This window comes from Spermophilus citellus, assembly GCF_964194105.1.
Source record: "Spermophilus citellus genome assembly, chromosome: 8".
Classification (NCBI taxonomy): Eukaryota; Metazoa; Chordata; class Mammalia; order Rodentia; family Sciuridae; genus Spermophilus; species Spermophilus citellus.
In genome coordinates, this window is record NC_138189.1 from 69,195,061 (window position 1) to 69,220,968 (window position 25,908).

Sequence of the window (25,908 nt, forward strand, 5' to 3'; positions counted from 1 at the left end):
AACATGTATCATTTCTTCATGTTGAAATCATTCAAACTATTCTCTTCTAGTTCTTTGTAATATAAATAATAAACTGCTGTCAGCAATAGTCACCCCACTGTGCTATGAAAGAGAATTCATTCCTCCCATCTAACTGTGTTTTGGATACCCTCATTCAACCTTCCTCTATCTGTCCTGCCCCCAGACTCTCCTGATCACCTTTCTACTCTCTCTTTCTGTGAGATCAACCTTTTTAGCTTCCACATATGAGTGACAATATGCAATATTTGACCTTCAGAGTTGTTCTGTTTTTATTTTTATGTGACCATAGAGCACAGTTGTCTGAAGGTTTCTGGAGCCCAGCATATCTCCAGAGGCTAGATGAATTTTCTGAGACTGTATGAACTGATTTTAGCTCTCTTGGTGCCACCTACCTCCCTCTTCCTTCTAGTCTACTTTCATGCTGATTGTAATGCTGGGGGATATACCAGACATTCACTAGAGGGCAGCAGAATTCACAGGACTGTATTATTTATGAGCAATGGGAAAAAAAAATCTTGACAGTTTTTTTTTTAAATCACCTGTTATATTAATTATCAATAATCTATGCAGTGTATATTCATTTCACAAAAAGTTGAATAAAATGTCAAGTTTATTCAACTTTCAAATAATGAGATTTCACTATTATAACTAAAGAAGTCTGTGAACACCAACGAATGTATTAGTTAAACTTCCTAGAGACAGCTTTGTCCCTATGAACCTGAGGGTCCTCAAAGGGTACCTATTCTATGCAGCCTGGCTGGGAGTCAAGCCACCTCTGCAAGGGTACTGGGAGAGGAAGCCTAATGGACAAAGGCCAAAATGAAAACCAAAACCCAGATCCATCTGATAATCTGAGGTCATCACCACCAGCTAAAGAGCTGACATCCCCCGACTGTGTGCAGGGGGTAGGTGTGCAGGAAAGAATATCCACACTCTCTTCAGGCACAACCCATAAGGAAATTCATAACCGGGGTTGTGAGCTCTTTGTTTTGCTGGTATAGGCTGTGAGAGAGGGGCCTGGCACTGTTTTGCTCAGGGCACATTAGAGGAAGAAAAATAAGCAGGTTGATAGGGAAATAACTTCCTGAGACATCCTGAGGAGGAATGACTTTGTGGAAGGTGGCAGAAAAAAAAAAAAGGTGGCCTGAATCATCATGCACTACCACAGTGAACAGCAAAGGCCTAGAGATCAGAGAATGAGAAAAAGAACAAGGAGGGACGTCAAGGAAAGTGATGCGTGAGTCCCCCAAGGATTCTTCTGAGGAAAAGAGAAGCTTAGGAAAGAGAGGCTACAGGTTTTGCTGGTGAGGCTTGAATATGAATATTACTTTATTAGCCTATTTATTGTTATCATACCTCTCCAAATGCATCCCACAGGACAGCATGGACTGTAGAATCTAGCTTACAGCTGACAGAAAAAACTTGTGCCTTAATCCCCAAACTTCACTATTAGATGTTCAATGAGGATAAATATAACATAGTATTGTTACAATTTTGCTTTTAGCCCAAACTTCTGGAAGATCATTATTCTCAATCTCGATTTTTTTTCTTATGCATCATATCTGGAGATACCCTGCATTAGAGTCACACCATGGAAGATTATACACCAACAATGTTAAGAAGAAGAGTCTAATAAGACCTGTAAGAGAAAGATATAACCAAATGTCAGGAGCAAATAAAGAAAAGTAATATTATTTGCTGCCAGGGGAGAGAGGGAAGTGTTAATGGAGAAAATGGCATACAAACAAGTCTCAAAATATATGCATGGTTTTTATAAGTAGAGTTATGGGAGTAACATTTTAACAAGATGGAACAGAATAATGAAAACCACATCGGTTCATGAAGAGGGACTTATGGCTGTAATACAGGCAAAAGGTTGCTGTGGTTTAGATAAGTGTTCCTTGAAGGCCCATGTGTCAAAGGCTTGGTCCCCAGCCCCCAGTGCTAATTGGAGGTGTTAGAACTTTTAAAAAGCCAGGCCTAGTCGGAGGTCTTAGGTTATTGGTGGCATGCTTTCAAAGGCAATAGAAATAACTCACTCCTCCTGTCTCTCTGTTTCACTGCTTCCTGAGGTTAGTGGCTTCCTCCATCCACCACATGTACCTGCCATGATGGGCTACCTTGCCACAGGCCCACAAACAATAATGCCAACTGATCCATGGACTGAAATCTCCCAAAAGTCGGAGGCAAAATAAACCTTTCTTCTTTTCATGTTAATTATCTCCAGTTTTTTGTTATAGTAATAGAAAACTGACTAACACATAGGTAGAACTGAGGCTGTAAAAGGTATTATGAAGCATGTTGAGGAATTTGAAATTTGTGGCCATTCTGTCAGGTTTTTGCATAGAGCTACACAATCAGAATCACACTTGAGTCTCGCCTGAGGCCTGTGCAGGTGATGGAAGCTGTGTTCCCCTGTGTGGAGTGGGCTAGCAGAGAAATACAGCAAAAATTCACACGACACAGAAAAATCCTCAGGGTTATACAAAATTACATATAAGAGGAAAGGAGGGGTAAGAGAAAAATAATACAAGTGGAAGAAAGGATTTACAGTAGAGGGGGTAGAGAGAGAAAAGGGGAGGGGAGGGAGGGGAGGGGAAGGGGGATAGTAGAGAATAGGATAGACAGCAGAATACATCAGTCACTAGAATGGCAATTTGTAAATCAATGGAAGTGTAACTGATGTGATACAGCAATCTGTATACGGGGTAAAAATGGGAATTCATAACCCACTTGAATCAAACTGTGAAATATGATATATTAAGAACTATGTAATGTTTTGAATGACCAACAATAAAAAAAAATAAAAAATAAATAAAAAAGAAAAAAAAAAGAAAATAGTTTTAAAGATGGGGGCAGGATGGCTCTTCAATCTTAAGAGTTGAGCTTCCACGCTGGAAAGAGAGAGTAAGAGCTGGTGTTTGCCCTATTTATATGGGGGAACTTCAAAGGCTTTCTACACAATGTTCTTAGCCAATTAAGGTAGGAGGTGGGCAATCCAGTTCCCAATGGGTCAAGCCAGAGCTATCTGGAAGATCAGTCCTCCTAGCCAAGCTATGGCAGAGGCCAAGTGCATTGTGCAATCCATTAAGAGGGAGGAGCCACAAAATAGCTTACAATGCCAAACCAAAATCTCCTTGACTCCAAGGCGGAGTGAAGATGCTCAGAGAGCTCAGGAGTGGCCCCCCACACATGAGGACAGTTTCTCTGCATGGCTGGAGTTGATACAGAAGGTAAAATGTTAGAAAGCAGGGGAAATTGCCCAGGTCTGAGGGAATGAATCTGTGAAATGGGGGCAAGGGGAATATGTGAAACAGATACTAAAGAATTAGGAAGTTGATTGTTGACTCAAAACTCTTTAAATGTGATCTATCAGTCCTTGGAATGAGAAAGCAGTTTTGTTTTCAAAAACTTTCTTTGTTACAAACAAGCTTCACAGGATGTGGCCAATGACAATCCATTTCTGTTTTCAAGTTTCAGGGGTGATTCAGAGATGGAGACAAGAAGAGTTAACGGCAAGTTAAAAATGTGTCTTGCTAGCTGAGAGCTCTAGGGGATTACAGATATTGATGGGTTTGAGGCTTCATCTGGTGAAACTAAAATAAACTTTCCCTTATTTCTTCTGAAAAAAAATTTGGATTTACTGAATTACATGTTGACATGGATAATTCAATTTAATTTTTAAATTAAATACCACAGCATTATTTCAATTAAGAAACATCTGATTTTAATCCCAAATAATAAAAAACAAAACTTAAACCTTGGATGAACTAAAGTCAAATCAAATTTAACTAGTTCAGGATTGCCTTATTTTAACATTCCACAATGTTGCTAAAATACTATTCAAGGTCCCTAAGTGTTGATTAACCTGAGTCTTGAGTATTATTACATATAAAAGTTCAGAAAATGTTTTCTGATTGATAACTTGTGGTTTTGCTTTTGTACTACTTCTTGGTAAATGTTTCAACCATATGAAATACCATTCTTTTTATATTGCACATTTTACATTGCAGGTTTAAGAAGCTAAGAATTTCTACATGAGTTTTTCTTTAACTATGACAATAAGCTTCCCATATGGCAACAGAAATGACACTCTCTTTCTGCTATTTGAATAATCTGCTTCCAAACAGGAAGAGTGGGGAACAGGACCAAAAGAATGTCTGTGACACTTACCTTTGGAGCAAGACTTAAGCTAATTAAATTATTGCCATATGATGTTATTTGGACTGTAATTGCTATCATAATGAGATGCAGAAAGAATAGAAGGCCCCAGAGCCAAAGACATAACTTGGAAGAGATCAAGTCCTATCACATTAGCCATTCCTACAAACTGGATTCAAAAGAGGTCTGACTTGCCCCAAGTCGTTCACAAATTGAACAATACAACTGTGTCTCATGCACATTTTCTGCTTTCCAATTTTGATAGATGCATATCTGCCATGTTCCAATTGCTCTCTGGAAAATATTTCTTAGCTGCCTACTTCTGCCTGTTTTCAGTCATAGATCTGTCTTACTACAGCTTATCAATAATTTAAAATAAAAATATGGAAAGCAACAGTAATGAGATCTCTGCAGGCAATACCCTGTCAACAGGAAAAATGAAGACATGGTAATGAGGAAAACATGAGTCTGATTATCATGAGAAGTATCAGTTCTTGTTCCTTTGTGGTGGTATATAAACCACCGTTACTGCCCAAATAGTGTTTCAGATCACAAACATCTTGGAGATAGCTGAAGTTCTTCCTAGTTTGATTATTTTTTTATTATTTCAGGTTAAATCTAAGTTAAAGAAACATGCTCCCTATTCTTACCAATGCAGTCAAGATATCCCTAGAGATATTTCTTCAGACTTCAGAATGACTCCTAAATATGTGCTGACACTTCTGAATAACTAACAATGCTCGCCTCCCATTCTCACCTCTTAATAATCACTGGCATCCACCTAAAAATCCCCACTAGGAGCACGTGGGTCTTTATTGGCCCTTTATGTGAGCAATTTTCCTGTTTTTTCTCCAAGCTAGAAGTTGCAGTCAAAAGAAGGAGAAACATAAAACTGAGAGAAAAGGGTTGAAGGGAAACCAGCAAAGAAACACTTGGAAAAGTGATGGAAGATTTGTTTTGTCCATTTTATTTTCAATGAACACGTAATGATTGTACACATTTATGGAGCATCATGTAGTGTTTCAAGACACATAATCGTTGTACAATGCTTAGTGTATCTATCACCTTAAACATTTATTATTTCTTTCTGGTGAGAATGTTCAAAATCATCTCTGTAGTTATTTAAAATATATGATATATTATTGTTAATTATAGTTTACCTCAGCATTGCAGAGGTTTTAACCTTCTGGAGTTGGCTGGCTATTCTTTTGCTAGGGAGGACATACTTTCATTAAGCCAACAATTGGTTTTAAGTGTGTCTTCAGAGAACAGTGACTGAGTCCATAGTAACGCTTGTATTATGATCAACAATTGCTATTTTGTTTCTTCCCCAAAGTTCCTGTTTATGTCTCATAGCCTTTATATTGTCTTTTCAAGAACTGAGCCAGTTGGCCAGTGGCCATGGTAAAATTGCACTATTAGTAAGTATAAATTCATCCCATCAGTAGACACCTCTTTTTGTGTTCTGTGTAAGCTCAGTTTTCCATTTGAAGTGTCATATAGCTAAGGACGAATAGAGAACATTATTTAAGCAAGGATGATTTTCTCAAAATAAGCTCCAAATACAGAATAATTATCAGCATCATTAAGAAATTTTGTTCTTTTATGAAAAAAATTATAGTATGCTATATCGTTTTCACATTAATATTTGACATTGTGTTTAAGTATTTGTCTCATGTCCAGAAAATAATATGGCATTTTTTTTTGGGGGGGGGGTACTGAGGATTGAACTAAGGCATCCTAAACCACTGAGCCACATCCCCAGCCCTATTTTGTATTTTATTTAGAGACAAGGTCTCACTGAGTTGCTTAGTATCTTGCTGTTGCTGAGGCTGGTTTTGAACATATGATCCTCCTATCTCAGCCTCCAGAGCTGCTGGGATTACAGGCATATGCCATCATGCCTGGTGATATTTTCTTTTTAAGAATGGGAAGAAAGAAAAAAATGTGGCCAAAAGAAGGATCTGTGAGAAAAAAAAAATTATTACACACACACACACACACACACACACACACACACACACACACTAGCATTTCATCATTTTAACTAAAATACCTAAGAAGAAAAACTTAGAGAAGGAAAAGTTTTATTTTGGCTCAATGTTTCCGAGGTCTCAGTCTATGGTCAGCCAACTCCATGGTTTTTTGCCAGATGTTATGCTGAAGAACATCATGGCCAAAGGGCATGATGGAGGAAAACTACTCAGCTTATGTCACCAGAAAACAGAGAGATCCAGGAAGGGCCAGGGCTAGATATAATCCCCAAGGCCATGCCCTCAGTGGCTACTTCCTCCACCCATGTCCCACCCACATGTAGTTTTTACCATCTCCCTATTTGAATTATTATTTTGTCAAATGGATTAATATACCAATAAGGTCAAAATCCTCATGATCCAATCATATTATCTGAAAAATTTCTTCTTTGCCTAGCAGATAAGCTTTTGGAGAACATTCTAGATCCAAACCATAACAAAAATCCTCTACCAGTCTTCCAAATTTCTCAATCTACTCTGTGCCAAACCAAAGTAACATAAATCAGTGAATACTACTATTAATAAAACTATGGCTCTTGAAGGTGACTGTGATAAGCAATTTGCACAATTTATCCAACTTATTCTTTAGAACAAATATGAGAGATAGATAGCTTCTCCAATTTTTAAAGGGAAATGAGAGAAACTAAAAGACTAAAAGCATTTGCCCAAGATCATGTATTCCATGGTTAAAGAGCTGGATTCTTCTAGGTTTCTCCCAACCAAAGCCCAACTGTAACAGCCAGGATCTACTGCCTATCTTCTTAGTCAGAGCTCCTCAACAGTAAGTCTACCAGAAAAGAGAGAAGCAGCTTCCTATGTCATTTCTGCAGAAAAAATTCTTATGTGACTAAAATAAAGAGATTTACTCAATACGATTGGTTTAGCAAGTATAACTGTGAAGAAAGATCAACCTCAGAAATGCTTTTTAAAATTTTTTCAGGAATCCATATGCAACAAAATGAAATTGAATCCCTTTCTCTCGCCATCCACAAAAATTAACTCAAAATGGATCAGGGAGCTAGATATCAAATCAGAGACACTGCGTCTGATAGAAGAAAAAGTTGGCTACGATATACATATTGTGGGGTCGGGCTCCAAGTTCCTTAATAGGACACCCATAGCCCAAGAGTTAACAACAAGAATAAACAAATGGGACTTACTTAAACTAAAAAGTTTTTTCTCAGCAAGAGAAACAATAAAAGAGGTAAATAGAGAGCCTACATCCTGGGAACAAATTTTTACCCCCCACACCTCCGATAGAGCCCTAATATCCAGAATGTACAAAGAACTCAAAAAATTAAACAATAAGATAACAAATAACCCAATTAACAAATGGGCCAAGGACCTGAACAGACACTTCTCAGAGGAGGACATACAATCAATCAACAAGTACATGAAAAAATGCTCACCATCTCTAGCAATCAGAGAAATGCAAATCAAAACCACCCTAAGATACCATCTCACTCCAGTAAGATTGGCAGCCATTATGAAGTCAAACAACAACAAGTGCTGGCGGGGATGTGGGGAAAAGGGTACACTTTTACATTGTTGGTGGGACTGCAAATTGGTGCGGCCAATTTGGAAAGCAGTACGGAGATTTCTTGGAAAGCTGGGAATGGATCCACCATTTGACCCAGCTATCGCACTTCTCGGACTATTCCCTGAGGACCTTAAAAAAGCGCTCTGTAGGGATACGGCTGCATCAATGATTATAGCAGCACAATTCACAATAGCTAGACTGTGGAACCAATCTAGATGCCCCTCAATAGATGAATGGATAAAAAAAATGTGGCATCTATACACAATGGAGTATTATGCAGCACTAAGAAATGACAAAATCATAGAATTTGCAGGGAAATGGATGGCATTAGAGCAGATTATGCTAAGCGAAGCTAGCCAAGCCCTAAAAAACAAATGCCAAATGTCTGCTTTGATATAAAGAGAACAACTAAGAACAGAACAGGAAGGAAGAGCATGAGGAAAAGACTATAGTAAACAAAGACGAATGGGGGGAGAGAAACGGAGAGAGAAGGGAAAGCACATGGAAATAGTAGGAGACCTTCAATGATACATAAAATTATAAGAGGTTATGAGGGGCAAGGGGGAGGGAAAAAAAGAGAGAGAATTGAACAACAGCAGGGGAGGTAGAGAGGGAAGATGGGAGGGGAGGGGAGGGGAGGGGGGATAGTAGGGGATAGGAAAGGTAGCAGAATACAACAGTCACTAATATAGCATTATGTAAAAATGTGAATATGTAACAGATGTGATTCTGCAATCTGTATTTGGGGTGAAAATGGGAGTTCAAAACACAATTTGAGTCAAATGTATGAAAGATGATATATCATGAGCTATGTAATGCTTTATATAATCAATAAAAAAAAAAGAAAAAATTTTTTCAGGAAAAAAATCCTGTTGGATTGAGTGCAAAACATGGAGTATCTTCATTTTTTTTAAAGTACACATTTAAATTTTAATGACATAATTGTTTAAGTCTTCTTTTGGATTAATGATTTCTGTATTACTATCCAAAATAAAAAATTTTTAATAGTGCCATTTTTGCATATTCCAAACATTGTATCAGTATTTTAAATATATATTCACTACTAGCTTCTTGTGTTTTATAGTTGCAGGGAGAATAATTTTATAGTTGCAAGTAGAATAATTTGGTGTTGTCATTTAACTCCGAAAAAGCATGCAATATTGCATACATTTGTGATAAACCACTAACAATTTGCTATGGTAGCCAGGCCATTATTTTCCTATATTAGGAAAAAAAAACCCTGGATTCAGCAAGCCAGTATTGTATCCCATTTAATATTATTTGCAACAATGATTAACTAGAGTGCCTGGGGCACTTACGTAAACAGCTGTTTCTTGTATTTTCCAGGTGATAAAACCTGTTAATTTGGCAACTTATAGAGGAGACATTAGATCCACTCTAGTGCTACTGGAATAATGGCATTCCTTTAGGCAGGGTACAGCTCCCAGTGACAAGAGAATAGGGAGGGAGTGGATCAAGGAAGAGGCCTAGAAGAGAGGCTCAGAATCAGCCTGGACAGCATAAAGGCATCCAGAGACTTCAAGGGGCAAAGGAGGTGTCCAAAAATGCTATTCATTTATCTTGTGCTTGGTTTGCCTGCTTATTCACCTACTTCCTCCTTTTGAAGACTGAGCATATTTAAATATTTCTCTTTTATGCTCCGGAAATGTTGCTAGTGAAAAAGGGATAGTCTTTAAATTTTCAAAATTCTATGGTATATTTAATAAAGTACCATCTAAGCAAGCACAGATTTATGCCTTTTTTACCAAATATAAGAGAGCTATGGTTTTCCGTACTAAACACTTATAAAACACAAAAGCAGCAATAAACAGGATTGATATTAACATTACACATAAAACCCAAAAGTCAACATTCTATATTTTCCATATCCAGTGTATATATCACTTTTTTATAATGTTAATTTTCTGTCTCCTAATAAAATTTAAGACTCGTGAGGAAATAAATTTGCAAGTTAAAATGAAATTATAGAATTTAACATCCGCATCAGGCATAATGTCAAAGAGTTTACTACCAGAACTGAGATTTTCTTAAAGAATTTATTCACAGTTTACATTTACCATGAAGAAGTCTCTAAGTTAAGTTTTTATTTCTTAAGTTTTCCTTTAATCTTTCTCTCTTCTCATTTTGAGTTGTCATAAAGAGATACTGAAAGGATCCACTTGGCTCCTGGTGGGAGACGATATTTTATTATTGTTCTCTCCTGCTATAGTCAATGCATTAAAAGGAAGATTCTACACAGGAATAGCTGAGCAATCAATAAAAAGCATTCCCAAGCAATAATAATGTGAGGGAGTCATTGCAATTTGATTAGTGACCTTTTCATTCTTTGTAGAGATAACCTTTATTGATATCATTAACTAGATGAAACACTGGTTTGAAGCAGCTCTTTTAGCCATGAAGCTCTGTATTGATTGAGAAGCAAGATCTGAGATTTTGTTAGTGTCGAGCTGTTTACAGAAATAGGTGATACATCCCTCTCCTTTTCTCCAGCCTCTTTTTTTTTTTCAACCATCAGTGAATACATAGGAGAAACCAAGGACATTTTCTTACCTTTGTTCTGTTTCTATAAATAAAAGTGTTTGGGTTGAGAAAGTACTTTCTGAATGCTCACAAAGATGAAGGCCTTTTTATCTTAGCAAGTCTGGTATGGCATAAGTAGATACCGGGTTTGGTTATTGAAATTGTCAAGAAGTTTTCATTATATAATTTCTTGTTAGTGTTTTCCAATTCAGAAAGCTCATACTACATCCACATGTGTTTTTGTTTAAATGAACCAGTACACTTATCTGTTGCCCTAAGAAAGGCTATCTTATCAGAGAAAAAAAAAAAAAACAGAAATTTTTGCCTCTTGGCCCAAGTAGCTGATCACCTGTGAAAAGGTTTATCTGTGTCAGGTTCCATAAAATTGAGATAGAACTTCTGTTTAGCTTTTTAAATGAATTACTTGACATGGTAATCAAACCATAAATTTTAATTCTTGAAAGGTGATATTTACATGAAAGTCAACTTTTAAGCGGAACACACTATATTGTCTACTAAAAAGAGTTTCATGAAAGGGAGCTATAACTTAAAACTGTGCTTTGTAGCTTGGTGAGTCTGACTTGGGAATAGTTGAGTTCGTGGTACATAAAATGGTTTGTGTAGTGACTAGAATTATAACATATTTGTTTTGATTGATTTTTGGACTAAGTTTAGAGTATATAAGTGGTATCTATGGATTCAGGATGAATAATTAACGTTTATCAAATAGGCACTGGGAAAGATTTGCTAAGGTACAAGTGTAAATGATTTTGTTGGGGAGGGACAGAAGAATTCTTAAGCATAGAAACTGTTTATGTATTCCCTTAGGTCTCCAAGCATAAGAGTAGTTGAAATAAAGAGCTGTGGGGTGGATATTACATTTTATCTAGCAAGCTTTTTTATTTTTTAAGAAAGAATACAACTAAGTTTAAGAAAGCACTGCTTCAGAGATAGATAATAAGAATGAGTCTGGGTCTAAATTTTCTAATTCTAGGCTTTAAAGACAGAGATCAACTTTCAGATTGAAAGTACATCTAAGGTCTGTGACAGTCACTTTCCTTATTTTACTTTTTAATATTATACTTATTAATATATACTACTTTTTACAAACTAATGGGTTTTACTGTTGCATTGTCCATATAGGTCACTTTTATTTCTTTTCTTTTCCCAGTGGGATTTGAGCCCCACACTTGCCTCACACTGAGCTACACACCAAGCTCTTCTTTGAATTTTTATTTTGAAACAGGGTCTCCTATGTTGCCCAGGCTGGTCTCAAACTTGTGATCCTGTTGCTTCAACCTCCCAAGTAGCTGGGTTTAGAGGTATGCACCTCCACTCAGGGCACACTTTCTTTTAAAACAAGAAATCTTACATAGACAGTTCTTACAACGTTGTTCTTTGGTAATGAAAAGCTGAGAGCATAGCAGAAATATATTTATACTCCATCAGATGAACTTGTGGCGGTTTTGTGTCAGCATGAATTTATTTTATTTCCACCCTTCAGAATTACAGTGTGCAAACATTAAACATATTTATTCGCTGCATTTTACCATGGAGTCAGATTTTTTTGTACTTCACAATCTGGTTTCAGCCTGAAGTTATATCAACAAGGTAATGCAAAATCAAAATACTTAAAGCCCTGGGGAAAACAGTCATCAAAATAATGTCCCCATTTCCTAATCATGAGTATTATGATTCACCATCCTTTCATATATTAGCAAAAGGAAATGGAGAAGATGAAGGGGATAAGTAGACACAAAGGAAAAGAATAAGGATGGAGAGGAAAATAAAAATATTTGACGATGACTTTGGAAGTTTCTGTGCTTACATAAAGTACAATTCAACCACCTGGCACTTCTAGATCCTTACTGAATTGTTTCTTTAAGTCGGCAGTGTCTACATTTTTGTCACTCAAAATTGAAGCCCTTTGAGCAGCAGCAGCAACTGGGAATTTGTGAGAAGTTCAAATTCTCAGATCTCCATCTCCACGTGGGGGCCACAAAAATTCAAAGATTTGAATTTTTAGGTAGATCCCCAGGTGCTTACACATACTGACTGCAATGTGACCCCTGAAAGTGCACTTCTTCCTTAGAGACAGACCAATGACAGTGAACAATGAAACATAACATGTGAAAAACAACTACATTCTTCTGGAGTCAAAGCATAAATAAGAGAAAATATAAAATTCCCCATATGCACTTGTGCTTCCCACTAAAAAATAGATCACTAAGGTAATTCATTACTCTAACTTGAGAATAGCAAATGACACTCTGTCCATCCACTTTTCTCTGCTTCTAAAAGTTAAACAAAAACTTTCTCACAATTTTAATGTTTAACAAAGTTATATAAATGGCCTCTTTTTCTTTACTAGCTCAAGTCTTCAGGTAATGCTATTTGAATGTTTTGCCTTTTAATGAACTTGAATATTTCTCCAGATTGCATTGTTCCCAAATGACCATTTTTATATGAATACATCTTTCTTAGATGCACAGTTTGTTATGCATGTGTTATATGATCTTCATGTGTGCACATGCACACACACACACACCCACACACAGCACTCCCACATTCATAGGTGAATGGTTTATTCCTTTGTTACACATCCCAAGACTGCAGCTTGGTGGGGCAGGGGAGGAAGGCATGTCTGTACACCTAAGAGCACTGTACACTTGAATTGTGTTTGCAGCAACAACAAAACCAACCTGAGCACCTGGTAGAAGAAAGAAGGAAAATGGCACCTATTCTTTGCCATGTAGATTGCCATGGAAAGGCAAGTTATTAAAGAAGAAAGAAAAGGTGCTTTAAAATTTAACTAGCATATTTTAGTTGGGGTGGTAGTGAATCTTTCCCCGGTGATATTAACAAATGTCAAATATTATGGTAGATGGAAAGAAGGGCTTTGATCAAACTATGAAATTTTTGGTCTGAATTGACTCTCTGATTGTTTTTCTCTGGCAAATGATCCTCTGATGTGTGAACTGGGGAATACAGCTCATGTTTGTATATATGAGATTACAATGCTTACATTATTAACTTTTGTTTTGAACTTAGCTCCTAGAAATTGCTGTTGAGGATAAGGAGACATTCTAAGTGTATAGCCAAAGAAATGTACCAACTCCGACAGAATCATCTTTGTTCTGAAGAAAACATAAACAGAGTTCTTATGAGGTGGGAAGGGTGTCAAAGAGATTGGCCCTTACCATCTCAGAGAAACACTGTTTAGATGTGGCTGCTGTGTTAACCATGAGCAAAGTGAAATGAATTGACATGACAACTTGCAAACATTCTGGAGCAAAAGAGTACCAATAAAAGTAAATAGTTAAAAGCAAAGAAAGAAAGATGAGAACAAAGGAGAATGGCATGGAGAATACAGATGAAAGCATGGAGAAATATAAAGTCCTCCATAAGTACCTAAAATGGGAAGTATATAAGAACTTTTTAAGAAAACCCTGAATCTGGTATACCTGAGCTCCAAGGCAGAGTAATTAAACAGCAGAAACAAATGGTTCTAAGTTGAGGAGGCAAACTGAAAACTGAAGGGCCTTTAAAAGTCTAACAAACAAATTAGAATCAAGAAAGATAGAAAGACACAAGCTAAAATGAGACCACTAGTGTAAGAGAGGAAAAAATTCTCTCTTGGAGTATCTTACTGAACCTAAGAATTAACTGACATAAAACAGACTAACATCTCTGAATCCTTGGATACTGTGATTTCAACAAAGATACTGGAATTAACAGACCCTTTAAATTGATTAATAAACCAAAGAATGATTAAAATGGTGAGAGACAAACAGGAGAGCCCAATTTGTGAAGAAAGGGTATGTATTGAAGTCACTGTTTATTGCCTTCGGGTCATTTAGTGATAATGAACTAGACATCACAAAAAAATCACTGATTAAAAGACATTGAAAGAATCAATTCCTTAACACTTGATAGAAAGCGGGCTATATATGAAGTGAGTCAATTCTTATATGGTTGTTTCCTGGCAACATTTCCCACATGAATGGGACTGGGGTCATTGATGTGATTCATCCATCCATTCAAATCAGTAAACATGTATTCAGTGCCTTTTTTTTTTTTTGCTAAGCATCTAGAATCCCATTGTATTTATTTTTCTTAGCCATCTGATAAGTTGTATGTATAAGTTCCATAGGTTAAGGACAGAGGACAAGAGATTTTATGATGGAAAAAGAAGACATATTTAGTGTTGGCTTGCTTCTTTGTCTTCAAAGTTGAGGCAAATTGATTAATTGTGCCAAAAATTGGGGTAAAGGAGTATAATATTTTCTTTTTCAAAACTAAAATTCTGGTTATACTTATGGGTGTGTATGTGTGTTAAGTATATGAGGATAGGGTTAGATAGATATTAGATAGATAGAAAAGTAGGTAGATAGATTTGTATAGCAAAATGGTGATAGTTGTTAATCCTTAAATATTCTTAAGTATTTTTGAGTGTCAAAGGGGTAGGATCTTTCTAACACTATATTCTTACATACTTTTGCATATTACTTCTCTATTAAATGGCAATAAACATAGTATAATGAAAAAGTTTGGCTTCCTTATATTTGGTTGCTTTTGAGCTTGGGGTTGCCCAGTAGTGATGGGCAATTTGTTTTCCTTCTTTTCTGAAGCACACTTGTGTCTAGGAACTTATAAAAGATTACAAACCAGAAAGATGCCTCCTTTTCTTCCTTTCTAACATTTTGTGTTGTAATGGTGGATTTAGTTTTTCATTGTGAAAAATGAGAGTGTAGGGAAGCAACTTCACACTTCTGGGGAAAAATTCTTTCTTCTGCATAAACTCAGGAAACCCTGATCTCCACTGTGTTTGGGGAGCTGAAATAGCTTCATACTTAAGAATGATGAAGCACATTGTGACTTGGCATTTTTATATTGATGCTTTTTCCCATAAGAAAATTCTAATAGTCCTGTTTTCCACTATAAACATTAAATATCTCCCTACTCTCTATGTTTGTATTCTTGGGAGTCTTAAAAGTCATTATTATTGTTGCCTTTAGAGTTGTTTTGTCAATAACTCGCTGTTTTAATTTCTTTATGACACAACAGATATCCTCTCAATCTTCAAAGATAAATAAACCTCAAGCAATTTTAAAACATATGGGAGATAATTATCCCAGTGAATAGTTAAATTTCACATCTAAAAAAAACTTCAGGATAATCTTACTAAATCCTTTTATTTTATAGGAGGAAACTAAGCCCCAGTGAAGTGAAATGTTTTGTCCAAGGTCACACAGCTAGTTGCAGACTAATCAAGGTTGAAAATGTAATTAGTTTTGACTGCTATCTCTTGTCTATACCTGGGAATGTTAGTTTTCAATGATTGCACATCCTCTTCCCTGTCTATCCTGGGAAGGAAACTTGCCATGTAAGAAAAAAGGTGTTCATCTCAGAATAGAATTCAGGAGTTGGGAAAAAGAATGGATCCACAATAATTCAGTTGGCTGTATGTAAATATTGGCTCACTGATGGTTAATACATTGAAGAAATAAAGCCTGTACTTTTTTTAAACAATCAAATTAGTTTGGGGGTAGCCATCTACTATCAACATCTTTCTATTTTAGAGCCAACTTGTTTGTTTATACAAACACATTATTTTAATATGGGATATGAGACAGTGTATATCTGTGTATTAATCAAAGTTCTCCAGAGAAACAAGCAACAGGAGATACCTTGATATATAGGAACAGATTTATTGTAAGGGATGGGTTCACATATTATGGAGGTTGAAAAGTTTCAACATCTGCTGTCTGCAAGCTAAAGGACCAAGAAAAAGGGTGCTGTGGTTCCAGTCTGTTATGATTTAGATATGAGGTGTCATTCAAAAGTTCCTGTGTGAGATAATGCAAGAGAGTTTAGCAGTGAAATGATTGGGTTATGAGAGTATAAATCTAACCTGGGCATTAATTCCCTGATGGGGATTACCTGACCAGTAAAGTAGGCAGGTAGGGTGTGGCTGAAGGAGGTAGATCCCTGGGGGTGTACCTTTGGGGCATATATTTTATCTTTGTGAGTGAAGCTTTCTCTCTGATTTCTGGTGTGCTATCTTAAGCTACTTTCCTCGGACACACCCTTCTGCCATAATAGTCTGTCTGCCTCATCTCTGGCCCAGAACAATGGAGCCAGGGTTCCATGGACTGAGATCTCTGCAACAGTGGGCCCCCAAATAAAGTTGTCCTCCTCTAAATTTGTTCCTGTCAGGTCTTTTGGTTGAAGCAGCAAAAAAAAAAAAAAAAATGCTGACTGAAGCACAGTCTAAACCTAAAACCCTCTTAGAACCAGAGGAGCTAATAGTGTGAGTCCCAATCTGAGTCCCAGAGCCCAAGAACAAGAAGCACTGATGTCTGGGAGCAGGACAAAGCGGATGTTCCAGCTGAAGCAGAGCGAGAAAATTCACCCATCTTTGACCCTTTGATCTATTCATGTCCTCAATTCACTGATGCAAAACTAACCTTTTCTGCAAACAGTTTCACAGACATACACAGAAATAATGTTTTGCCAGCTACCCGAGCATCCCTTAGCCCACTCATTTTAATATATAAATTCAGCCATCAAAACTTGTTATCTGTAACTCTCATAATGAAAAACCATCACCATATATATATATATATATATATATATATATATATATATATATATATATATATCATACACACACACACACACACACACACACACACACACGGGATTGAACTAAAGGGCACTCGACCACTGAGCCACATTCCCAGATCTATTGGGTATTTTATTTAGAGACAGGGTCTCACTGAATTGCTTAGCACCTCACTGTTGCTCAGGCTGGCTTTGAACTCATGATCCTCCTGCCTCAGCCTCTCAAGCCATTGGGATTACAGGCACGCACCATCACACCTGGCCCATCACCATATTTTAATAAAAGAAAATATGAGAATAAAATCATTAATGTAATATCACAAGTATTTCAGTTGCTATGGACTTCTTTACTGAATTTTGAGCATCATGTTCAAATTGTGCAAGAGTTCTTGAATTTGTTGTCTTGCCTCACTTTAGGAGCTCTTTATTCTGTGTCTTATTCCTTGTCCTGACAACTATCATTATCTGAAGTTCAGCATGAATGCCTACTTCCTAAATTGGGTGATATATGTCCAACTTTGCAGTTAAGAGTTCTGTTTTTTAACTGGAGTCCCATAGTAATTAACAACAACACCTCCTTTTACTCTCAAGGAGTTAAGGTTTGGACAATCATGTGTTATTCTCTCCACAGTGAGTACAAAATATGCTAGAGAAGGAAATTTCCTCTATCTTCCTTTAAGGTGGATTTCAGCGTTTTCTTCTGTTTGAGCCAGGTCTGTCCCTTTTTCTTTCCAGTGTCTTAAAGTTTTACCTATTGCCTTCCTAGATTCATTGAAACTGAGTTATCCTTCTTACTCCATGTAACTCAAAACACAATATTTGACTTGATAGAACTAGGCTATCTGCCAGGTCCACTTTCCTTCTAGTTTCCACTGGCTGTCCTCATACAGTGTGTGAATAAGTCTCTCAAGCTTAAAAATAATTAGATGACCAAGAGGAATTTGATGAAGGATTTGTGCTTTGCAGGATAGCTAAACATGGAGTTTTATAGAAGCTAAGAAGATACAACTGTTTGTGTTGTTGAACTCAAATTTGAGTATGCTTATACCTAAGAAACCTAAACAATTCTGCTCCCAGAATCTATTATCACTGCCAAATTATACTCTAAATAGTACTTTCAAGTCTTATCAACCAATGTCCAAGTTTTAAAAAGTGTTCAAAATTTACATTGCCCTCAAAGAGCTGGATAACTTATGTAAAGAATATGAGCTTTATCATCAGATGACCGTAAGTTCAAATTTTATTATTCCTCTGTTAAGCTGTGTGCCTCAGTTTTCTCCTCTGTGAACAGAATTTATAAAAAATGTCTTTTTTGTAATGAACTTAATAAATACTAGTTTCATCCAATTATAGTAATAGATATATTTTTCAGTAATATATAAAGATTTCAGAAATAACTTTGTCTTTTCCACATATTCTTACCAACGGAAATTTCAAAAAATATATTTTGAGGCCATTTCTATCACTCTATTCCCTCCTGCCTAATTTGAGACTATCACAATGTCTCACTTGGATATAGAAACAATGTCATTGGTAGCCTTTCAGACCACCTGTTCCTGAATAGTTTCTGCACTTAGAATTCTAAAAATAAAAAATCCTCTGATTAAAATCCTTCTTGACTACCCATTGCCTTCAGGATAAAAACCAAACTGCTGCACATGGCTTTTGTCCATCTTCCCTTTTGCATATTTTATCCATTAGTTTTTGTCCTTCATTCCACATTCTGGCTCTGTGCAGCTACTTGTAGTGAACCAAGTGGGTCCTATCCCCTGCCTAGAGTGTTACCCATTTCTTCTTTTACATTCAAAATGCATTTTGGTTTTATCTCCTCAAGGAAGAGTTCTTTGGTTATTTCCAATCTTGATTCCATGTAACTTTGATGCTTCCCTAGAACTTCATGCTTAACTCTCCAGTGTCAGTAAGGACTGATAAGTGTTCTGAGGCAGGTCCCCCCTCCCCCTCATACTCAATCATTGGACACATTTTCTGGGCTAAACAAATATGAGTTTCATTAAATTCAAAGGTAGAACTTATATTATTCTGGGTAAAGAAATATTATCAACAATTTTCATTTACAAAACATATGTTTACAGAAACTTCATAACCTAGCACAACATAACCTAGCATAAGTTGTTTGGTTTTTTTGCTTGTTTGTTCATTTTTTTGTTTTGTTTTGTTTGGTACTAGGAATTTAACCCAGGGGTATTTAACCACTGAGCCACATCCCCAGTTCTTTTTGTTTATTTTTCATTTTGAGGTAGAGTCTCCTAAATTGCTTAGGGTCTAAGTTGCTGAGGCTGGCTTTGAACTTACTATCCTCCTGCCTCAGCCTCCTGAGATGCAGGGATTATAGGCATGCACCACCATCCCTGGCCCATCTGTGTTTTATGTCCTTGTCCTGACAACTATCATTATCTGAAGCACAAAACTTTAGGCATCAGAGACTATCAATATATATCTGTCACTGATTCATTGATAAAACATATGTATTTAATGTACTTAGATTCATATATAGTTAACACTATAGGAAAAGGGCACATTTTACTTTTAACTTTAAATGAAATTATCTTCCTGGGTGGCATCAGTTCTCAGGTACAAAATTCCCTCTCCCTGGGTTTCCTGATAGGAGGTCCAATGTGATTCTTGGGGAAAGTCATTTTTTATTTCTAATATTTAAAAAAAATCATCCTTTCTGTCTTGCCATTACACAGTCACCTTTCTGAATGACTAGATCCTGAGGGTTTTGAACCAGTCACAGTATCCCACAAGGTATCTGGGCCCCAGGACTCAGAGAAGCTGACTCACTAGAACAAGTAATTAGGAAGCATGAGACAGGAGAGGAAATCTAATTTACAGCTCACTGGAGAGCTCTGAATCAGTGTAGAGTAGAGCTGAGATAGGAAATTAAATAAGCTCATCTCTCCAAAATTATTTGGTCTCCACAATTTTCATTTACAAAATATATGTTGCAAGTATAAGGATTTACCTTTTGCTCCTGAAGAGTTGGCAGGTGAAGGCAGCATCTTCAGACCACCTGGACATGATAGAATTAACTCTAGCATATCTGCTGTTTCAATAAGAGAAACTTTTCTAAAGAGTTCAGGAAATTAAGGAGATGTCTAGAAGCTGGTAAGACCTTCTAGCTAATGCAATCATGGATCTAGTTAGATGTATCTATGTATGCATAAAGCCTATTCTAATTACTCAAGAACATTACCTGGACTTCTCGTTGATAAAATTTAGGGCTCTTTCCTTACTTCCTGTGAGTATTAGCTGCAGGGCCACTGGGAGATTTGTAATGTTAAGCTGTTTGCAGAAGAAGAGTAGTCTTTACTTTCATGCTAATGGGTTTATGTTAAATATTTGTTGACTGAAGAGTAGTAGCTTGTGTGGGAAATATAATTGATTCATTAAAGAAATACTTGTCAATGCCTATTTATATGAGATACTGTTCTGATCACTGGGAATGTGATTTTAAAACCCAAATCTCATGTTTCTGATTGTATTTATATCTTCTGGCAGATTTCTGAATTTATTCCAGAGGAAAGATAGTAAACATATTTCAGTGAACTACTTCAATAAGTAAAAAAGCACAAAAATAAATCCCAGATAGTGGTTATGCTATGAAGAAAAATTAAGGCAAGGAAATTGGATAAAGAATATATATGGAGGCCAAATATTCTCTCTGATAAGTGGATGATGATCCAGAATGGGGGAGGGCTTGGGGAGAATGGAGGAACTTTGATTGGACAAAGGGGAGGGAGAGAAGGGAAGCGGGTATGGGGGCAGGAAAGATGGTGGAATGAGACGAACATCATTACCCTAGGTACATGTATGACTGTACATATGGTACGACTCTACATCCTGTACAACCAGAGAAATGCTCCATTTGTGTACAAAGAATCAAATGCATTCTGCTGTTGTATATAACTAAATAGGACAAACAAAAAATGATATATGGGCAGAAGGATGGTTGGCAAGAGTGGTCAGGAATCTTTTTTCTGAGGAGGCAGCTTTGGAGATGAGTCTTGAGTGAGGAGATGGAGTCAGTTCTGTGAAAATATAAGGGAGGAATGTTCTAGATAAATCAAACAGCTATTTGGGAAATTTGGTAGGAAAGATAAACAGATGCTAAATCATGTGTACCTAGAAGGGTACAAATGCTTCAGCATTTGAATTTACACTGAGGGAAGTTGGAAAAAGTTGTAGGGATGAAGTAGGGAAATCACTGAACAACACGAAACAAGAGAACAATGAGAAACAATTGGAATGAAGGCGAGTCGTGATGGGAAAGTGCTGGATGGTATGAAGCAGGGGAATTATGGGCAAAATGAAAAATCATTGGTGGGTGTGGAGTGGGGAATGATTACTCTGACTGCTCTGAGAAGAACAGGCTGAGAGGAGATGGGTTAATAAAGGAAGCTAGTGCCTGAATTGGTTTAAGAGAGTTGAGGCTTGAGATTTGTTATTCTATGCATGTTGGAATTGTATGTATTACTTGGAACTGTTAAAAACTCCCAAGCATGAAATCGCCTCCTACCAAAGAATATTATGATCTAGGAGCTGTTCATGTAGTCATTATCTTTGCTACTATCACCAAAGAGTTTGGGGATGCCTCAGTACATGCCTTCTTCTAGTGTTCCTATAAACCTGAAAACTGAGAGGAGGAGATCAAGAGTTAGAGAATTCCCACTGCTTGCCTCTATTAATATAGCCTGCCCTAGAGTTCACCTCTGCTGTAAGTACTTTACCCATCAGTGAAAGTTAGCACCACATGTCCAGGCTTCAAAACACAGTTAACTATTCCCTTCTAAACTCCTCTAGGATTCTGAAATTCAGAACATTGCCAGAGTCAGGCAACCTGGAGAATGTCCAAAGGACCTAAATATAGAGGGACAAAAATTTTCTTTAAATGGATGTGAAACATTGTGCTATTTTAGACTGTATTGAGCTGACATATTGACAGCACTTGCTCCCCTTCCATGCTTCCCAGAAGAACCAGGCTGTGGATTACAAAGTAGGTTTGAGGGCCAATTTCCTGTTGCTTGCACTGGTCACCAAAATTGCTAGTTGCCTCCTTGCTTAACCTATTTTGAGAGACTTTGGTTCTTGAATTCAATACCTTAATAATCTATTGTCTGTGGCTCAACCCACTTCTGCTCTAGAGGATCTGCTTGTAACTTCTTTTCACACCTTCCTTCCTTCCTGAGGCCGGTCAGCACTGAGTCACCTTGACTCATTCCATCAAAATCTCTGGGCTATTGTATTCTGCTAATGTGGATGTGTAACCGATGTGATTCTGCAATCTGTATTTGGGGTAAAAATGGGAGTTCGTAACCCACTTGATTCTAATGTATGAAATATGATATGTCAAGAGCTTTGTAATGTTGTGAACAACCAATAAAAAAAAGAAAAAAAATTTTTAAAAAATTAAAAAAAAAATCTCTGGGCCTCTCACAGCCTGCTTATCTTTCAAGGTTTTTACTCATGTTTCCTTCCTGCTCCTTCTAACAGACAAAAACTAAAATGTTCTACAGCAAGAACAAATTTTAAGAAATGAAAATAAAATATGGAATAGTTTTAGTAAATCAAAGTAATATGTATCAGTATGTCAAACTCATTGTATTTGACATATTAGTGAAATCTATAAACCTGTGTGTTAATGTCATTGGGATTTACATTTGCAGAGAGCATAATTAGATGTAACTAATTGAGAATAAAAGGAGAATAGGATCCTGCTTTCAGGTCAAAGAACATAAAGGATGGTTTTCTAAAAGTTCTTTCTCAAAATTTATGTTGTGAATCTCAGTTGCTCATTTGTTAGTGTTGGAACATTGATATAACATTCACTAATTCCTCATCATTTGGAAAACATGTTTTAGGAAATTAAATTTTCTTTTCTAACTATTACACTTCTATAATTATTTGGTCCTAAGTACATTACTTTCAGCAGAAGACCAGGATAAGAGTGGCTACTGTAAAGCAGATGAGAAATTTCAAAACCAGTAAGATTCCAAGTTTAAGAATTAGTAACAGTTTGAAAATGGGTCTCAATTATTTGAGCATTAATTTTGTCTTTGAATTTTAGAGTGTAAAGTAGATTTTGCTTTAATATTTAAGAAGCCAGATGAAATAGAAAGATTGATGGTGACCAAAGTGAATGCACTCTGGGCCACTTCATAAATGCACTCTGGGCCACTTCATATTTTAACTTATCTGATCTGGGCAGGAGGTTGTTGAGATTTGGGCAACTCTGTGGTTAGTAGGTAAATATATATATATATATATATATATATATATATATATATATATATATATATATGGGCACATGTTTAAAGTGTGTGAAGGAATGCAAAAATAGTTATGCAAAATTGGCCTCATTTCTCATTTAAATGTTTTGATTTTATTTGAAAATTACCCTCTTTTCTAAAGTTTCTATTACTTGTCAGTTATTCCAATATGCAGAGGAAAAATGAAGTAGGGCTTATAAGTGCTCAATAAGTATTTGTTAGATGAATTAATAAATGAATACACTTCAGAATGGGATATTTTCAAAATTATTATAATAGGGACACCACTCCTTTAGTTAGAGGAAAACAATTTCTTTATATGTAAGTGGGAAAAGCTATGTGAAAAAAAACATCAAATAAAAATTGTTATGCTGCTTCTCTGTTTTATTATCAAAATATTTAATCAATAATAATAATAATAAAGTAGGGACTGGGCCGGGTACTGTGGTGTATGCCTGTAATCCCAGCGGTTCAGGAGACTGTGGCAGGAGGATGGCGAGTTCAAAGCCAGCCTCAGCAAAAGTGAGGTGCTAAGCAACTGAATGAGACCTTGTATCTAAATAAAATACAAAATAGGGCTGAGGATGTGGCTCAGTGGTTGAGTGCCTCTGAGTTCAATCCCCGGTACCCTCTCCCACCCCCACCAAAAAAAGTAGAGATTGGTAATGTAACTCAGTGGTAGGGTTTATCTCACATGAATAAGACCCTCTGTTCAATACCAAGGACTGCTAAATTAATTAATTAACAAATCAATAATAAATAAACTTGTATGTGGTGGGTTAAAAAGCTTGCCTTGAGAAGTTGAAAATGGATATTTGTGGCAAGAGCAATGTGTTTTTAGCTCAAGAACCATGTAACAAATAGTATTACTGATTCTGGGTAGAGATAGCCAAAACTTACACCAGCATCCCCTAAAGTCATCCTCTACAAGGACTGATGAATGTTAACATCCCCCGAAAAATGGAAACTCCTGAGTTATAGAAGTATCTTGGAAAAATAGCAAAGGAAAAGATTATTTTCTAAGTATGCAAAGAAATTGAACATTATAGAGAAACTGTCAATATAGAGGATTTTAAACACCTAAGGGAGGTGTTTTCTTTGAGACAGATGGTTCTCACATCCTAATTGTATTACTGCTCCCACCCAACTCCTTCCAATATACAAGGATACAGAGGGAAAAGATAAAGCATTTATTTTCAGGTATGTTAGTACAGTGGAAAGAATATTGAACTGCGAGTTATGAAACCTGCTATCTATTAACTGTGGCACCAACTACAATGCAAATGACCTCATACAAATAATATTTTCTCTGGGATTCAGTTTTCTCATCTGTAAGATGAGAAAAATTATATTTCAGATCCTGATGAATTTTCTATGCTTTTTATTTCTTCTTTGTGTTTTTCTGTTTTTTTTTCTAAATGCTCAAATACTAGATTATTTAAGGTATATTTCCTTGTAGTCTTCCCCACCCTTCTTTCTTCAATATATGGGATAGCAGGATACTGACTAAGTCTGAAGGGAAGGAGGAGGAAGAAAATTAGCTACAGGAAGAGTTTATATCCCTGTCTACAAGAAAACTTAAATATAGCTACCACTGCTTTGGAAGGAATGGTTTATATCCAAACAGTATTTTCCAGACAAGCTCTGTACTTTTTTGCCAACAGAATTAACTTTAAACTGAAGGCAGTAGACAGTTAAACAAGAGTCGGCACTGGGAACAGCTGTGAGTAGACAAGACCAGTTACTTATAAGGTACTGTTTTTTACTCATTGAAATCTTCAGGGTTCCTTTGTGTTGGGGACAAATATTCTGTGATCATTTGACCTTCTATTTCTCCCTCCTCACCTCTATGCTGAGAGCAAAGACGATTTTGAAAATATTTGAGCTTTTTAGCTGTATTGTTTTATGGCTGTTGACAATGAAGCTACAGGATGACTTTGTTTTATTTTCAGGAATCAGATAATTGTTATTTGATTTTAAAGCTTAGTTTAGCTTTGTTCCTTTGTGTGTGCATCTGTGTGTATGGTTTTGATGTGGTTTTATTGTTCGAATTGGATAAGCAGGGATATGTTTAAACATTACAGGATGTATAGAATGTTCTTAACTGAGGGGGAGGGGGCTAATGCATCTTCAACTTGAAGTATGGAATCAATATTGAGCCAATCAGATAAAAGGACCAGCAAAGGGCAAGTCCAGGCACATGAATTGATTCAGTCTAGGCTCTGTAGCTCTTCACAGCTTGGGAGACCTGACCTGGAAAACATACTTTTCTGAATTGGGGTTTTATTTGTAGTTTGCTTCTATTTCAAATTTAATTTTAATCCTTCTTTCTCTTCATTTGTCTTTTTAAAAAATTCTAGTAAGCCTACCTATTTTCTTTTAATAAAGTTTATTTTACTCTAAGCTAATCTACCTTAAGGGAGTAACACTCTTAAGAAGAGTAACATTTGCAATCAGATTCCACATCCCTGGGCTTCCAAAGCAGAAGAGAAATGGTCCAAAGTAGCCATAAAGTCGACAGAAAGGACTCAACAGAAAGGACCCTGTGGACTCCTGTCATTCAAAGTGTCACTCTTTTTTTCCAGAGGGTTTGGCTAACTAATATATTATATTTGTTGCTGGTTCCTAAACAAGCAATGAAAACTATTAAGGACTTTGTGTAATGTAGAATTTCTAAGAAGTGAAGCTTACAAGT

At 36.5% G+C, this 25,908-nt stretch overlaps 1 protein-coding gene across 3 annotated transcripts in view; it reads left to right on the forward strand.

The window, feature by feature from the left end:
- ARHGAP24 (Rho GTPase activating protein 24) overlaps nucleotides 1-25,908 on the forward strand; it is a 754,850-nt gene that overhangs the window by 522,041 nt on the left and 206,901 nt on the right. Inside the window, exon 1 of one of the 3 annotated variants that reach the window (XM_081303916.1) lies at nucleotides 24,749-24,965. The exons of the other annotated variants lie outside the window; for them this stretch is intronic. The gene's annotated coding sequence lies outside the window, so the exon portion shown is untranslated. Of the gene's footprint in view, nucleotides 1-24,748; nucleotides 24,966-25,908 lie in introns of those variants that run through there. 3 annotated transcript variants of the gene reach the window in all.